Below are 11,566 nucleotides of genomic sequence, written 5' to 3' on the forward strand. Positions count from 1 at the left end.
GGCCAGTTGCTCTCCCCCTGCTAAATAAAGAAAATAAAGCAGGAGTTATTCTCTGACAGAATAAGTAATTGGTGGAAGGGTCCTCCTATGAAGAAGGAAGTATTTGGTTGCAAACAATAATTATATTGGCAAAGGTGAACTCACTGCAACTGCCTGCATAATGGAAATGAAAGGGCAGGGCATACCTGCAGGGGTGAATTAGTGCATGGTGGAGTGGGGTGTATTAACCCTCCCTGTGCCCTGAAATTCCACCTCACAAATGATCTATGAGGATGTTTTTTGCTCCAGCTAGAATTAGTTACCGTTCTGGTGTCCACCTAGGGAAGAAGTCTTCAACCAGAGGGGCGATTTTTCAGTGGAGAAAGGCAGGAAGAAAGGGTTAAACACCCACCTTTCACCCACCAATTCTTTTCCGCATCTACCCCCACATTAATATTGGAAGGAAAACATGGGAATGGGAAGGTCATGTTTCCCCTTATAAATTCTAGATCCACAGAGTTAAATGATAACTTCAGCTACAGAATGCTGACTTTCCTTTTCTTACATTTTTAGATTATGCTGTATCTTCCTTATACTGTCTCAAAAATTATGATCTCATTATATTCAGCACATTTCACTTCATACATTGTAAGGGTTCATTCGGAATACAGAATTGAAAAATCTAGTTCACATTCCATAACGACATGCTAATTTTTGTTAATTGCTGTGACAAAAGACTTGCATTTGAATCTTACAGCGTTAATTAAATTGGCAGGACATTTATGCATGATTTACACACAGCTTGATTTTTTTTATTCCTTTAAGGAGTACACACAAATTTGTATTAATCTGATTTGTAGATAGTCTGAAAATTAAAAATCTGTGATCAAAGATGGCAATGCTGAAGCTGTATAAAATGTTCACAGGTATTATTTAACCTCTCCAAATTTAAATAAATAAGCAAGATTACCTTGTGTTACTGTTCTGAAACTTTCCTTTATAATGGACAATTTAACACAACAGTTCTTTTGGCACTGAAGTAAGCAAAAATGAAATTTAGCTTCCGATATGGCACTGGAAAGAAAACATTGTAATTGTTATAGTGGTATATACTTCCTGAGTGGTATCTAATTAGTTCATAAGCAACACTACCATTAACTGCTGTTGGAATGGAGATGGATCTTATCATCTTACATCGTTAGGATAATGTTGCTGTTTTCAGTATGTAATATCTGTAGTTCTAGTGCTGAATTAACACCTTGTTAACGAGTTAGGAAATAAGGTTGCCTATGTATCCTGAAATAAAATCTAAATACACAACCTCACTTTCAAGCTGATTTAATGTTCGTTGACTTCATGCTTCATCGCCACAGTTTCTGTGAGAATACTCATGCTATGTCCACAAGTGAGAAGCTGCTCAAAACTCATGGCAGTAGATGCATGCTGACGGCATAATATTTGCAAACCTCTTCTGGGCTGGTCCAGTCTTTTGAAGAATCAGCACTGTATATTCATGGTGACAGCTGTTGAAGGTATGGAGATTCTTCAAACTGTCAGATCAAGCCAGGTAGGAAGTGGCTAGCAAACATTATCTTCTTCGGCATGGAGTAGGGATGTGCATGAACTGAGGGGTGTGCGCAAACAAACATTCATGCATAGGTTTGGCACCAAACCAGTTAGGACGAGGTACGTATCAGTTCGATGCCTCAGGGAGAGGAGTAACAAGCAGGATCTTTTTTTTAAAAAACGGAGAGCAGGTACTTACCTGCTCTCCAGCACCACATGCAGCTTCCTGCTGTGGTGGCACTTGTCCCAACTACCTGTGTGTGGTGCCAGCATGCACATGGTATCCGTGCATGTGGAGGCACCATGTGCATGCTGGTGGTGCCATGTGTGGGTACTTGATTCAAGCACTGCCATAGCAGGATGCTACACGTGACAACGGAGGGCAGAGGCCTGCTCTCCTTTTAAAACAAGATCCTGCTCCCCACGCTCTTCCCCATGGCGCTGAACCAATTTGGACCTCATCCAAACCAGTTTGGTGCCAAACCTGTGCGTGAACCTCAGTTGTTGAACATCCCTAGCATGGTGCTCCTTCTGCAGGGAAGCATTTCCAGTAAGGTAACTAGAAAATGCAAGTGTTTTCTGATGCACTTGCAGATCCTGGCTGAACAAGAGCTTCCTTCATTGTTCCAGTGGGCGAAATGTGTGGCCAGGAAAACACACAGACTCAGAGTTCATTGACAATGGTACACGTGAAATAGCAATGGTACACGAGAAATAGCACTGGATTATTGAAGTGCTAGACCCAACACACAGGTGATGGAATATAAAATAATAGCCACATAATCAAGACATAGTGTGTAAAAAAACACACCTTAATAAATGACTTTTTTTGTTTTAAGTTGAGTCAATAGAATGACAGGTAAAATATATAAGGCATACAGTAGTGGAGATATGAAGCCACAATGCATTTGAATACATAACAATACAAGACAAATCTTAGAAGCAAATAATTCTTAACAGCAAATCATTAAATATTCCTACAAGCTGTACCCTGTTGCTAAGATTTCAGTCTACCTCCCTACATTCCCCCCAATTTGTCTACTTAAAATGCTCTAAAGTTTCAAGCAAAGTGATGGCTAGCTGGTTAAAATTATCCACAAATCCAGCAATGTAGTCAAGTGATATCTTGGGCCAACCATGGCTACAGCCCTGCATCTACTGTAGAGAGGCGCTCTCAGACTGAGAAAGGGGAGAAGCATGCTACTGGTTGGGAAAGAACTAGCAAGGAAATCCGAAAGATAACTATAAAGATGTAGACCTAAAGAAGAAGGAAGTAATTAATAAAAGAAAATAACTGAGATGAGGAAGAAGGGGTGAGGAATTGAAAGATGAGATGCTGAAGGAGAGAGAAAAGAAATCTTTGCAAGGAACTGATTGGGTGGCTTTTCTCTTGGCCTTTTATATACATTTTTCCTGTTTGGAAACATTACCACTCTTTTGAAGGTAGAAAATAGAGAAGACTCAAAAGTGTTCATATCTTGTTTGCCAACACTGGTTATTTGGTTATGTGCCTGTCATGGGTTACATGACCATGGAGATCCTAGAAATCCCTTTTGAAGTCCTCTCATCACCTTTGCAGAAAATGAGCCCATTTTCATGATAAAAAAATCAGAAGGTGGGAAGCAGTAAAAGCAGCTACTGCTGATCATGAGAACCCATGGGAAGCCTGCCTACCCATCCTATTCAAACCCACGAAGTCTGACTTCCGTACCCTGATCTTAACCAAGGTTGGAGGGGAAAAGAAGTCCTTGTACTTCAGAGTTTAGTCGTGTGGGTGAGTTCTTCATTTTAAATACCTTGCTGCTGCCAGCAACCATCTTTATCATAGAGTCTCAGGGCTGGAGGCAGAGGACTCTTACCCCTGGACTTCCAGGCTAAGGTACAGGGCCTCCACAGCCCCTGCAGTCCCCCAAATCCTCTTTAGTCTCCTGGGTGGTGTGGTTACCCGGCTGAGCATGATGATGCTTAATTTGCAGGGGAGGGGTGGCTCCAAAGGTCTTTAGGTCAGGCTCCAAAATTACCTAGGTACCTCTGACTAGAGCAGCTAGGCAGAGGAGAGATACAACAGAGGTACAGCAGCAGATCTCCTCTGCCTGGCCCCTTTAGCCTTGGAACTCTATGATAAATATGTCAACCAGTGAACCCAACTTTGTTTTTCCTTCTCAGAGTGCTGGGATGTTGAAACAGCATCCTATTCTCCTGAGTGGATGCTTGGCTCAGCCTGAAAGTTCTCCCAACTCAGCAAGACCAACTTCAATCCTTGATCCTGACTTGACCTCACCTGAACTGATTAGACCAAGAGAACTAGATAAGACCAGATCCACCTTGCTATATATCATTGCTTTGGACTCCTTGATTGGTTTGCACCCAAAGCAAGACATGCACCTCTTTTGCAGGGATAACAGAAGTTCAACAGGGGTTAAATAGGAGTTTCCAGAAGCAGATTATTACTGGCTTTCATGACACTCATCATTGGAATCATCTGAAAGCCATTCCTACAATCTGTCATTGGAAGTAGCTAGCTTGGCTTCTCCTCCCCCCCCCTCCCCAGCAAAACTAGATATTGATGAATCAGAAATTCCACCCTTGGTCTGTGTCTAATCAGTATACAAGGGGCAAGATAACAGTCAAGTATTTATTACCTCTGTAATAATATGTAAATATTAACATTTAAAGAGAAATAGAGATGGCATAAGTTAACTTAAATGCACAAGGGATCCCCATAGGACACTTCCTCCCATAGTTATTTTTGGCCTATAAACTATGAGTCATACAGCTTGTTATGACTATTGCTACAAGCAATTTACTCGGGATATATTGCTCTAAGATGGAGCAACATTACCAAACTCTCCTCTGAATGAAGACTAGTACTCATTTCCTATTGTGCTCAATTCACTGAAGATTTCTGCTAATACCACTCTCATGTTGCTTTTTTCCTATGAGGGACAAAGCACGAGTGAAACTGAAAAATAATTTACAGGGCAGGATTCCAGCTCCTTTAATAGTTGTTGTCATTCTATTTCCTCATTAATATTCATTGATTCCCCAGAATCATTGTGCCACTCTTATTTGGAAGAATATACTTTTTCTTTTAGTAGTCCATATGTAAGGTTCCTAAAACGAAAGCTGGAAACCTATGTAAATAACCACTTAAAAATAAACAGATAATAAAATATTAAATACATATTCCAAATCCTTCCATCAAATTACCCCATACTACCCTGTTGCTTGCATGATGAAACTATTCACATTTGCGTTGGATCCAGTTTGGTGGCTGCCCTTAAGTGTGGATTTCCATTGGGAACTTAAGTAGAAGTTTAATTGCATCTTTTCTTGTTTATACCACAGAAGCTACACACAGCTTGGCTGATAGCTTCCCAAGGTAGTTAAAGGTAGGGCAGTCTCAGTCAGTGGCTGGGTTTTGGAAAACTCATTTTATAAACAATGGCAGAGTGGAGAGGCTGATGGGAGAGTGTTCAGACAGCTTGGAATGGTATGGCAGGAACACAGCAGCCTGGATGCAAAGGTCAATATCTAAGCAGAAGGGCAAAACAACAGGCAGAACTTCAGTCAATCCTCTTCCTTCAGATCTTGTCAAAATCTTTGTTTCGTCCCCTGGACAAGATCTGCCATACAAGGGTTTAACACTGCTAGTGCAGTTAAGAAACAGTTAAGGCTAGAAATAGGGCCTCCCTTGATTTTTCTCTCTCACCTCTCCCCAGCACAGGGAGTACATGCCATGACTACATTCCCCCAGTAGTACTCTTTTTCTGTTCAGAGGGTTCCTAGCTGCCTAATGCCTGATTACTTCTTTTCTTTCATTCATTCTTTCTGTTCTATTCCCCTTCTCTCTAAAGAGTATGCAAAATACTCTGAGGGAGGGCAGGATGCCTCCTTGTCTTAAGGAGGCAATTATTAGATCTCTTCTGAAGAAGCCTGCCTTGGATCCCTCAAGTTAAGCAACTATAGGCCTGTCTCCAACCTTCCATGGCTGGGCAAGGTGATTGAGAAGGTGATGGCCTCCTAGCTGTCTTGGAGGAAACTGATTATCTAGACCCATTTCAAACTGGACTTCGGGCAGGCTATGGGGTGGAGACCACGTTGGTCGGCCTAATGGATCATCTGCAATTGGGAACTGACAGAGGGAGTGTGACTCTGTTGGTCCTTTTGGACCTCTCTCAGCGGCTTTCGATACTATTGATCATAGTATCCTTCTGGAGAGTCTGAGGGGGTTGGGGGTGGGAGGCACTGCTTTGCAGTGGTTCCTTCTTACCTCTCGGGCAGATTCCAGATGGTGTCCCTCAGGGACTGTTCTCCAAAAACTGAACTTTGGTATGGTGTCCCCCAGGGCTCCATATTATCTCCGCTGTTGTTTAATATCTACATGAAACCGCTGGGTGAGATCATCAGCAGATCTGGTGCAGGGTGTTATCAATATGCTGATGACACTCAAATCTATTCCTCCATGTCAACATCATCGGGAGAAAGCATAACCTCCCTAAATGCCTGCCTGGAGGCAGTAATGGGCTGGATGATGGATAACAAACTGAGACTGAATCCATATAAGATGAAGGTATTCATTGTGCAGGGTCAGAACTCGGGAGATGATTTTGATCTGCCAGTTCTGTATGGGGTCACATTCCCCCAGAAGTAACAGGTATGCAATCTAGGGATGCTTCTGGATTCGAACCTCTTCCTGGTGTCCAGGAGGTGCTTTTTATCAGCTTCAGCTGATAAGCTAGCTGCGTCAGTTTCTTGAGATGAACGATTACTGCAATGCGCTCTATATGGGGCTTCCTTTGTATGTAGTCCAGAAACTACAGTTGGTCCAGAATGTGGCAGTCAGGTTGGTCTCTGGGTCATCTAATGTAAAATGTGCCATCAAGTCGATTTCGACTTCTGGTGCCCACAGAGTCCTGTGGTTTTCTTTGGTAGAATACAGAAGGGGTTAACCATTGCCTCCTCCCATGCAGTATGAGTTGATGCCTTTCAGCATTTTCCTATATCGCTGCTGCCTGATATAGTACCAGCGGGGATTCGAAACGGCAACCTTCTGCTTGTTAGTCAAGCATTTTCCCACTGTGCCACTTACGGTGGTTCTGAGTCATTTAGGAGAGACCATATTACTCCTGTGTTGAGAGAACTACACTGGTTGCCAATAAGTTTCCGGGCAAAATGCAAGGTGCTTTTTATAACCTATAAAGCCCTAAACAGCTTAGGCTCTGGGTATTTAAGAAAACATCTTTTTCACCATGAACTCCACTGCCAGTTAAGATCATCTGGAGAGGTTCAGTTGTGGTTGCTGCCATCTCATTTGGTGGATACTCAGGAATGGGCCTTCTCCGTTGCTGCCCCTGGACTTTGGAATGCACTCCCTTTTGAAATAAGAGCCTCCCCATCTCTGGCAACCTTTTAGAGAGCACTGAAGACACATTTGTTCACCCAGGCTTTTAATTAGATTCATGGTTTAAAATTTTCAATATTAGTTTTAAATGATTTTAATGTTAATGATTTTAATGTTTAAATGATTTTCTTTAATTGATTTAACGTTTTAAATGATTTTAATTGTATACCGCCCAGAGATGCAAGTTTTGGGTGGTATTAAAATATATAAAATAAAATAAAATAAAATAAAATAAAATGGGTCACAGTAAACACCAATAAAACAATCATAATTCATAAACCATTCAATACAGTTTACAAAACCAGTGGTACAGCAAAAATAAAAGGACAGCACCCCAACTTCATGAGGTAACAAAAGCTTTACTAAAAGGTCATGCCCATGCTTGCCATCTAGAGCATGTCGTGTGGGAGTGTGTTTGGTTGCCATGGGGACACAGTTCTGGAGAAATGGCACCACCACTGAGAGGGTTCTGCTGCTTCTGATGGCTGTTCCGCAAACATCAGATGGACTGGGCACCTAAAGCAGGACCTTGGAGGATAGCCATAGCACACATGGAGCAGAAATCCTTTCGTTCTAAGCTGTTTAAGGGCTTAAAGAACCAGCTCCTTGAATTGGGCCTGGAAACAAACAGGCAGCCAGTGCAAACGGGAATAATAGGTTCTCAAACAACAAGGTAGCTGCATGTTACACTAGCTGTTGTAATCATTACTGTATTTACAGTAGAAGGATGTAACCAGAACACTGAGATGTATGCAGAATTTAAAGAACCTAAATCCAGTGACTGGGAATACCAAATGCTGAAGCTGAATAAATCAAGGGCCACTGCACAATAAAATTCTGCATTTTATTATGGTTGCAAATTTGGGAGTAGGGTTGGAAGAACTTGGATTTATTTTTTACAAGGACTCAGCTGGTAGAGTGTCAGGATGCACATTGTAGGTACTTTAAGGAGGTGGGTAAGGAGACCACAAAACTGGGGATGGTGTTTACTAGGAGAGCTAGAGAACAAAGAAATTGTGCCATACTCATTAATATGTACCATTAAACAACCTGAATATGCCAATAAAAATAAAGTGTGATTCCCAACACTAACATCTGAAAGGCAGAAGCCCCTTAAAATAAATATAATGGAGGAAAATAGCGTTCCAGTATCTTTCATTTCTAAACAATTATTGTCTTCTAACTTGGAACAAGATTTAGAAGAGATCACCATTTGCCCAAACCTGATCTTTGCAAGCACATTTTCTGCATCTGTATCCTCCCTGAATTTTCCTACTAGAAACCTGAAGGGGCTGATGGCTAGCAGAAGCAGGAGCCCCTGGTGGCGCAGTGGTAAAACTGCCACCCTGTAACCAGAAGGTTACAAGTTTGATCCTGACCAGGGGCTCAAGGTTGACTCAGCCTTCCATCCTTCCCAGGTTGGTAAAATGAGTACCCAGAATGTTGGGGGCAATATGCTAAATCATTGTAAACTGCTTAGAGAGCTCCGGCTATAAAGCGGTATATAAATGTAAGTGCTATTGCTATTATACCCTAGACCTTTGTCAGATCATTACAAAGGTAGAGAGAGAAGTTGCAAAGACTCTATTCTATCCCTAGCTCTATCTAATAGGGAAAGGGCAAGTTTTTGGTACAGATGGAAGTGCCTAATATATTAAGTCTATGCAATGTTTGTAGACTTGGTTACTTAGTAAATATGCACCATATGTACTTTTGTGTCTTTGTCAACTGCTTTATTTGATAATACTGAAACAGCACCATGAAAACAAAGATGAGTATTTTTTTTAATTGGGGGATTTGTTTAGTTGTGAACATGGTTTAGATGCTGAATATTCAGCAAAGCCTTAGTATACCCCTCCAAATGAGACAGCTATTGTCCTGTTGAAAAGTATGTTGTCTGGCACTTATAATCTTGTGGATTTTAAGAAGAAGGCAGGGAGAGTTTTTTAAAACAATGTACTAACAAGAAGGAAAAGATGATAAGTTTTAAACAATAATCATTGGCTACCCCTCCCCTTTCTTGAAACATCGTGAAGACTAGTACTATTTATATGAACTCCCATTCCAACTGAAACAAAAGAATATCAGAATATGCTCTAGTAATTAGATGAATTTATAAACAGTGCAGAAATATAACTGATTAAGAAAACCCATCCCTTATTTCTGGATGGGCAAGCTGGATTCAACATAATGTCCAGTTATAGCATGCACAATGTGGCCATCTTGTGTGCAGAGGCACACAGTGATTTCTCCTGACACCCAAGATCAGGAAAGCATCATTAAGTTAAACCCATCCCAACCAAAATGCTCATTTAAATCAGCTCACCAGAAAATAAGGAGCAAAATGCATTAAAATGACACATAAAACATTAGAAACAAGCTTGAATATGGAGAAAATAAAAATTGAACTTCTCTAGCCTCTCCTATAACCCTTGGGTTCAATATTACTTATATTTCATGTTCCTCTGAGTTTGTAGATTGGCATACCAAAATCTCAATTTAATTTATATTTTAATGTAACAACAACAACAACAACAACAACCCTGGGTGCAGTTCCAAAAGACCTTGAAGAGCACCTCAACACCATAGGGGCCATAGAAATCTCCATCAGCCAATTACAAAAATCAGCTTTACTGGGAACAGCCTATATTCTGCGACGATATCTATAACAACAGCAACAACATTGACCATAAAATTCAGCCATCCCAGGTCCTTGGGAAGGACTCGATGTCTGGATAAAACAAGCCAGTCAATAACACCTGTCTGACTGTGTAAACTAATAATAATATTTATACCCCAGCCTACCAGCAGGCTACTGCTTGGGGTGGCTCACAACTTCAACAAAACACATACAATATAAAATAGAAAATTAATAAAGTTAAGCAAGTTAAAAGACCAGACTAAAACCACATTTAAAATTATAAATTTTAAAAGTTTCAAATTAAAAGTTACATAGAAGTTATTTAAATAGCACTTTTAATTAGCAAAGTTTTATAAGATCTAGATTTGTGTTCTAGGTTTTATACAACTTTGCTAATTAAAAGTGTTAATTTAAATTAACTAACAGTAGTATTCTAATCAAGAATTACTCTGTTTTACAGATGGAGAATTGAGGTCAAAGGATAACAGCTTGCCCAAAGTGGCTGAAGAGCAATAAGATGAGACTTTAATTCTGAACTTCATATTTGAATTTTGAAACTCAAGATTTGGTTTTGAAGTTTAATATTTTAATTTAGTCTTTGGAGTGAATTTTCAGTCTGAGAATAGCTTTAAATTTTGAGTGGGTGAGTGAGTAAATACTGTGTGAAGACATAGAGATGTATGTTTTTGTATTATATTGTGAAGTTACTGCAGTAAGGATAGGTAGATCTTATGATCCAAGCACGGGGGGGAAGTCCATCCTCTCTCATTCACAATATGCACAGTTCCTGAGCATTGTGCAAGGTCCTGCAGTGCTGGAAGCATACACTCCCCCTTCCATCCCCGTGTGCATGCCTGCTGCATGTCCCCTACTAATTGAGCAAAGAGGCACCTTTTAAAAGTGGCAGTTCTCTTTATTTGGGGGGGGGGGAGCAACTGGTCCTATCCAACCCAAGATTGGTTGTGCCTTATGAACCCTGAAGACATATTTATTTATATGTTTTTCATTAAATTGTCATTAAATTCATCTCAATTCATCTGCTTTTCATTAAATTCATCTCAAAGCAGTTTACAATATAGTTAAAACAATACACAGTTAAAATACAGAAAGTACAGCTATTAATATAAATATCAAAATAATCTATTTAAATTTAAAAAAACACCCAATAATACACAAAACACTGAGCAGCAGAAGTAAAAAACTAATCTCATTTAAAAGCCTGGGTGGAGCCACGTCTTTACTTGTTTTCTAAAGACTGTCATGGAAGCTGAGGAGCGGATGCCAGCTGGGAGGGCATTCCAAAGCCTAGGGGCAATTACTGAGAAGGCCCTGTCCCACTTGCTCAGCAACCGTCGAGCAAGCAGAGCAGAGCCCACTTTCACCATCGGCACACGGAGCAGAGCCCCCTCCAATTATATTGTCAAACGGGCAGAAACCCTTGGGAGTTTCCAGCTTTTTGCTTGACAGAATCCAAGATCTGTCACTCACTGAAAATCTTAGTTGCAGACCTCTAGTTCTCTGAAGCAAGTTGATTGGGATGTGCCAAGATTGGTTATGACATACAAACCCACCAATCTTGTCACATATCATAGCCTTCAAAAGCAGTAGGCATGCATGTGGGGATGAAAGGGAAGCATGAGCTTCTGGTGCTGTGGGAGCTCACATAAACCTCAGGAGCTGCATTATATGTGAATCCACCCTATGTCTAGGATGTCTTTGAGATTTATTAGCAAACAAAAATCATATACAGAATTGATTAATCTGTCCACACAAGAAAACAGTGGCTGACATCGAAACTAACATGGTGCCAGTGCAGCTAATGTTGCACGTGCCCTAGGAAAAAGATGCAATTTTTGTTGATCTTCTCTTCCCTCTGGAGCCAACTCTAATTCTCGAAAATATATTCCTGAGGACTGTGCAACCCTCAAGGACAAATTTCCAGGAGTAATGGTCAATTTCAGAGGGAAGGGGAGATT

The 11,566-nt window shown here is 40.7% G+C and overlaps 1 long non-coding RNA gene across 1 annotated transcript; it reads left to right on the top strand.

Moving 5' to 3' along the window:
- The first annotated feature begins 7,464 nt into the window (after nucleotides 1-7,464).
- LOC128325923 (uncharacterized) lies at nucleotides 7,465-10,198 on the top strand. Its single transcript, XR_008307741.1, has 2 exons — nucleotides 7,465-7,622; nucleotides 10,051-10,198. It is a non-coding gene; the product is annotated as an uncharacterized LOC128325923 (long non-coding RNA).
- The last annotated feature ends 1,368 nt before the right edge of the window (nucleotides 10,199-11,566 follow it).

This window comes from Hemicordylus capensis, chromosome 5 (assembly GCF_027244095.1).
Source record: "Hemicordylus capensis ecotype Gifberg chromosome 5, rHemCap1.1.pri, whole genome shotgun sequence".
Classification (NCBI taxonomy): domain Eukaryota; kingdom Metazoa; phylum Chordata; class Lepidosauria; order Squamata; family Cordylidae; genus Hemicordylus; species Hemicordylus capensis.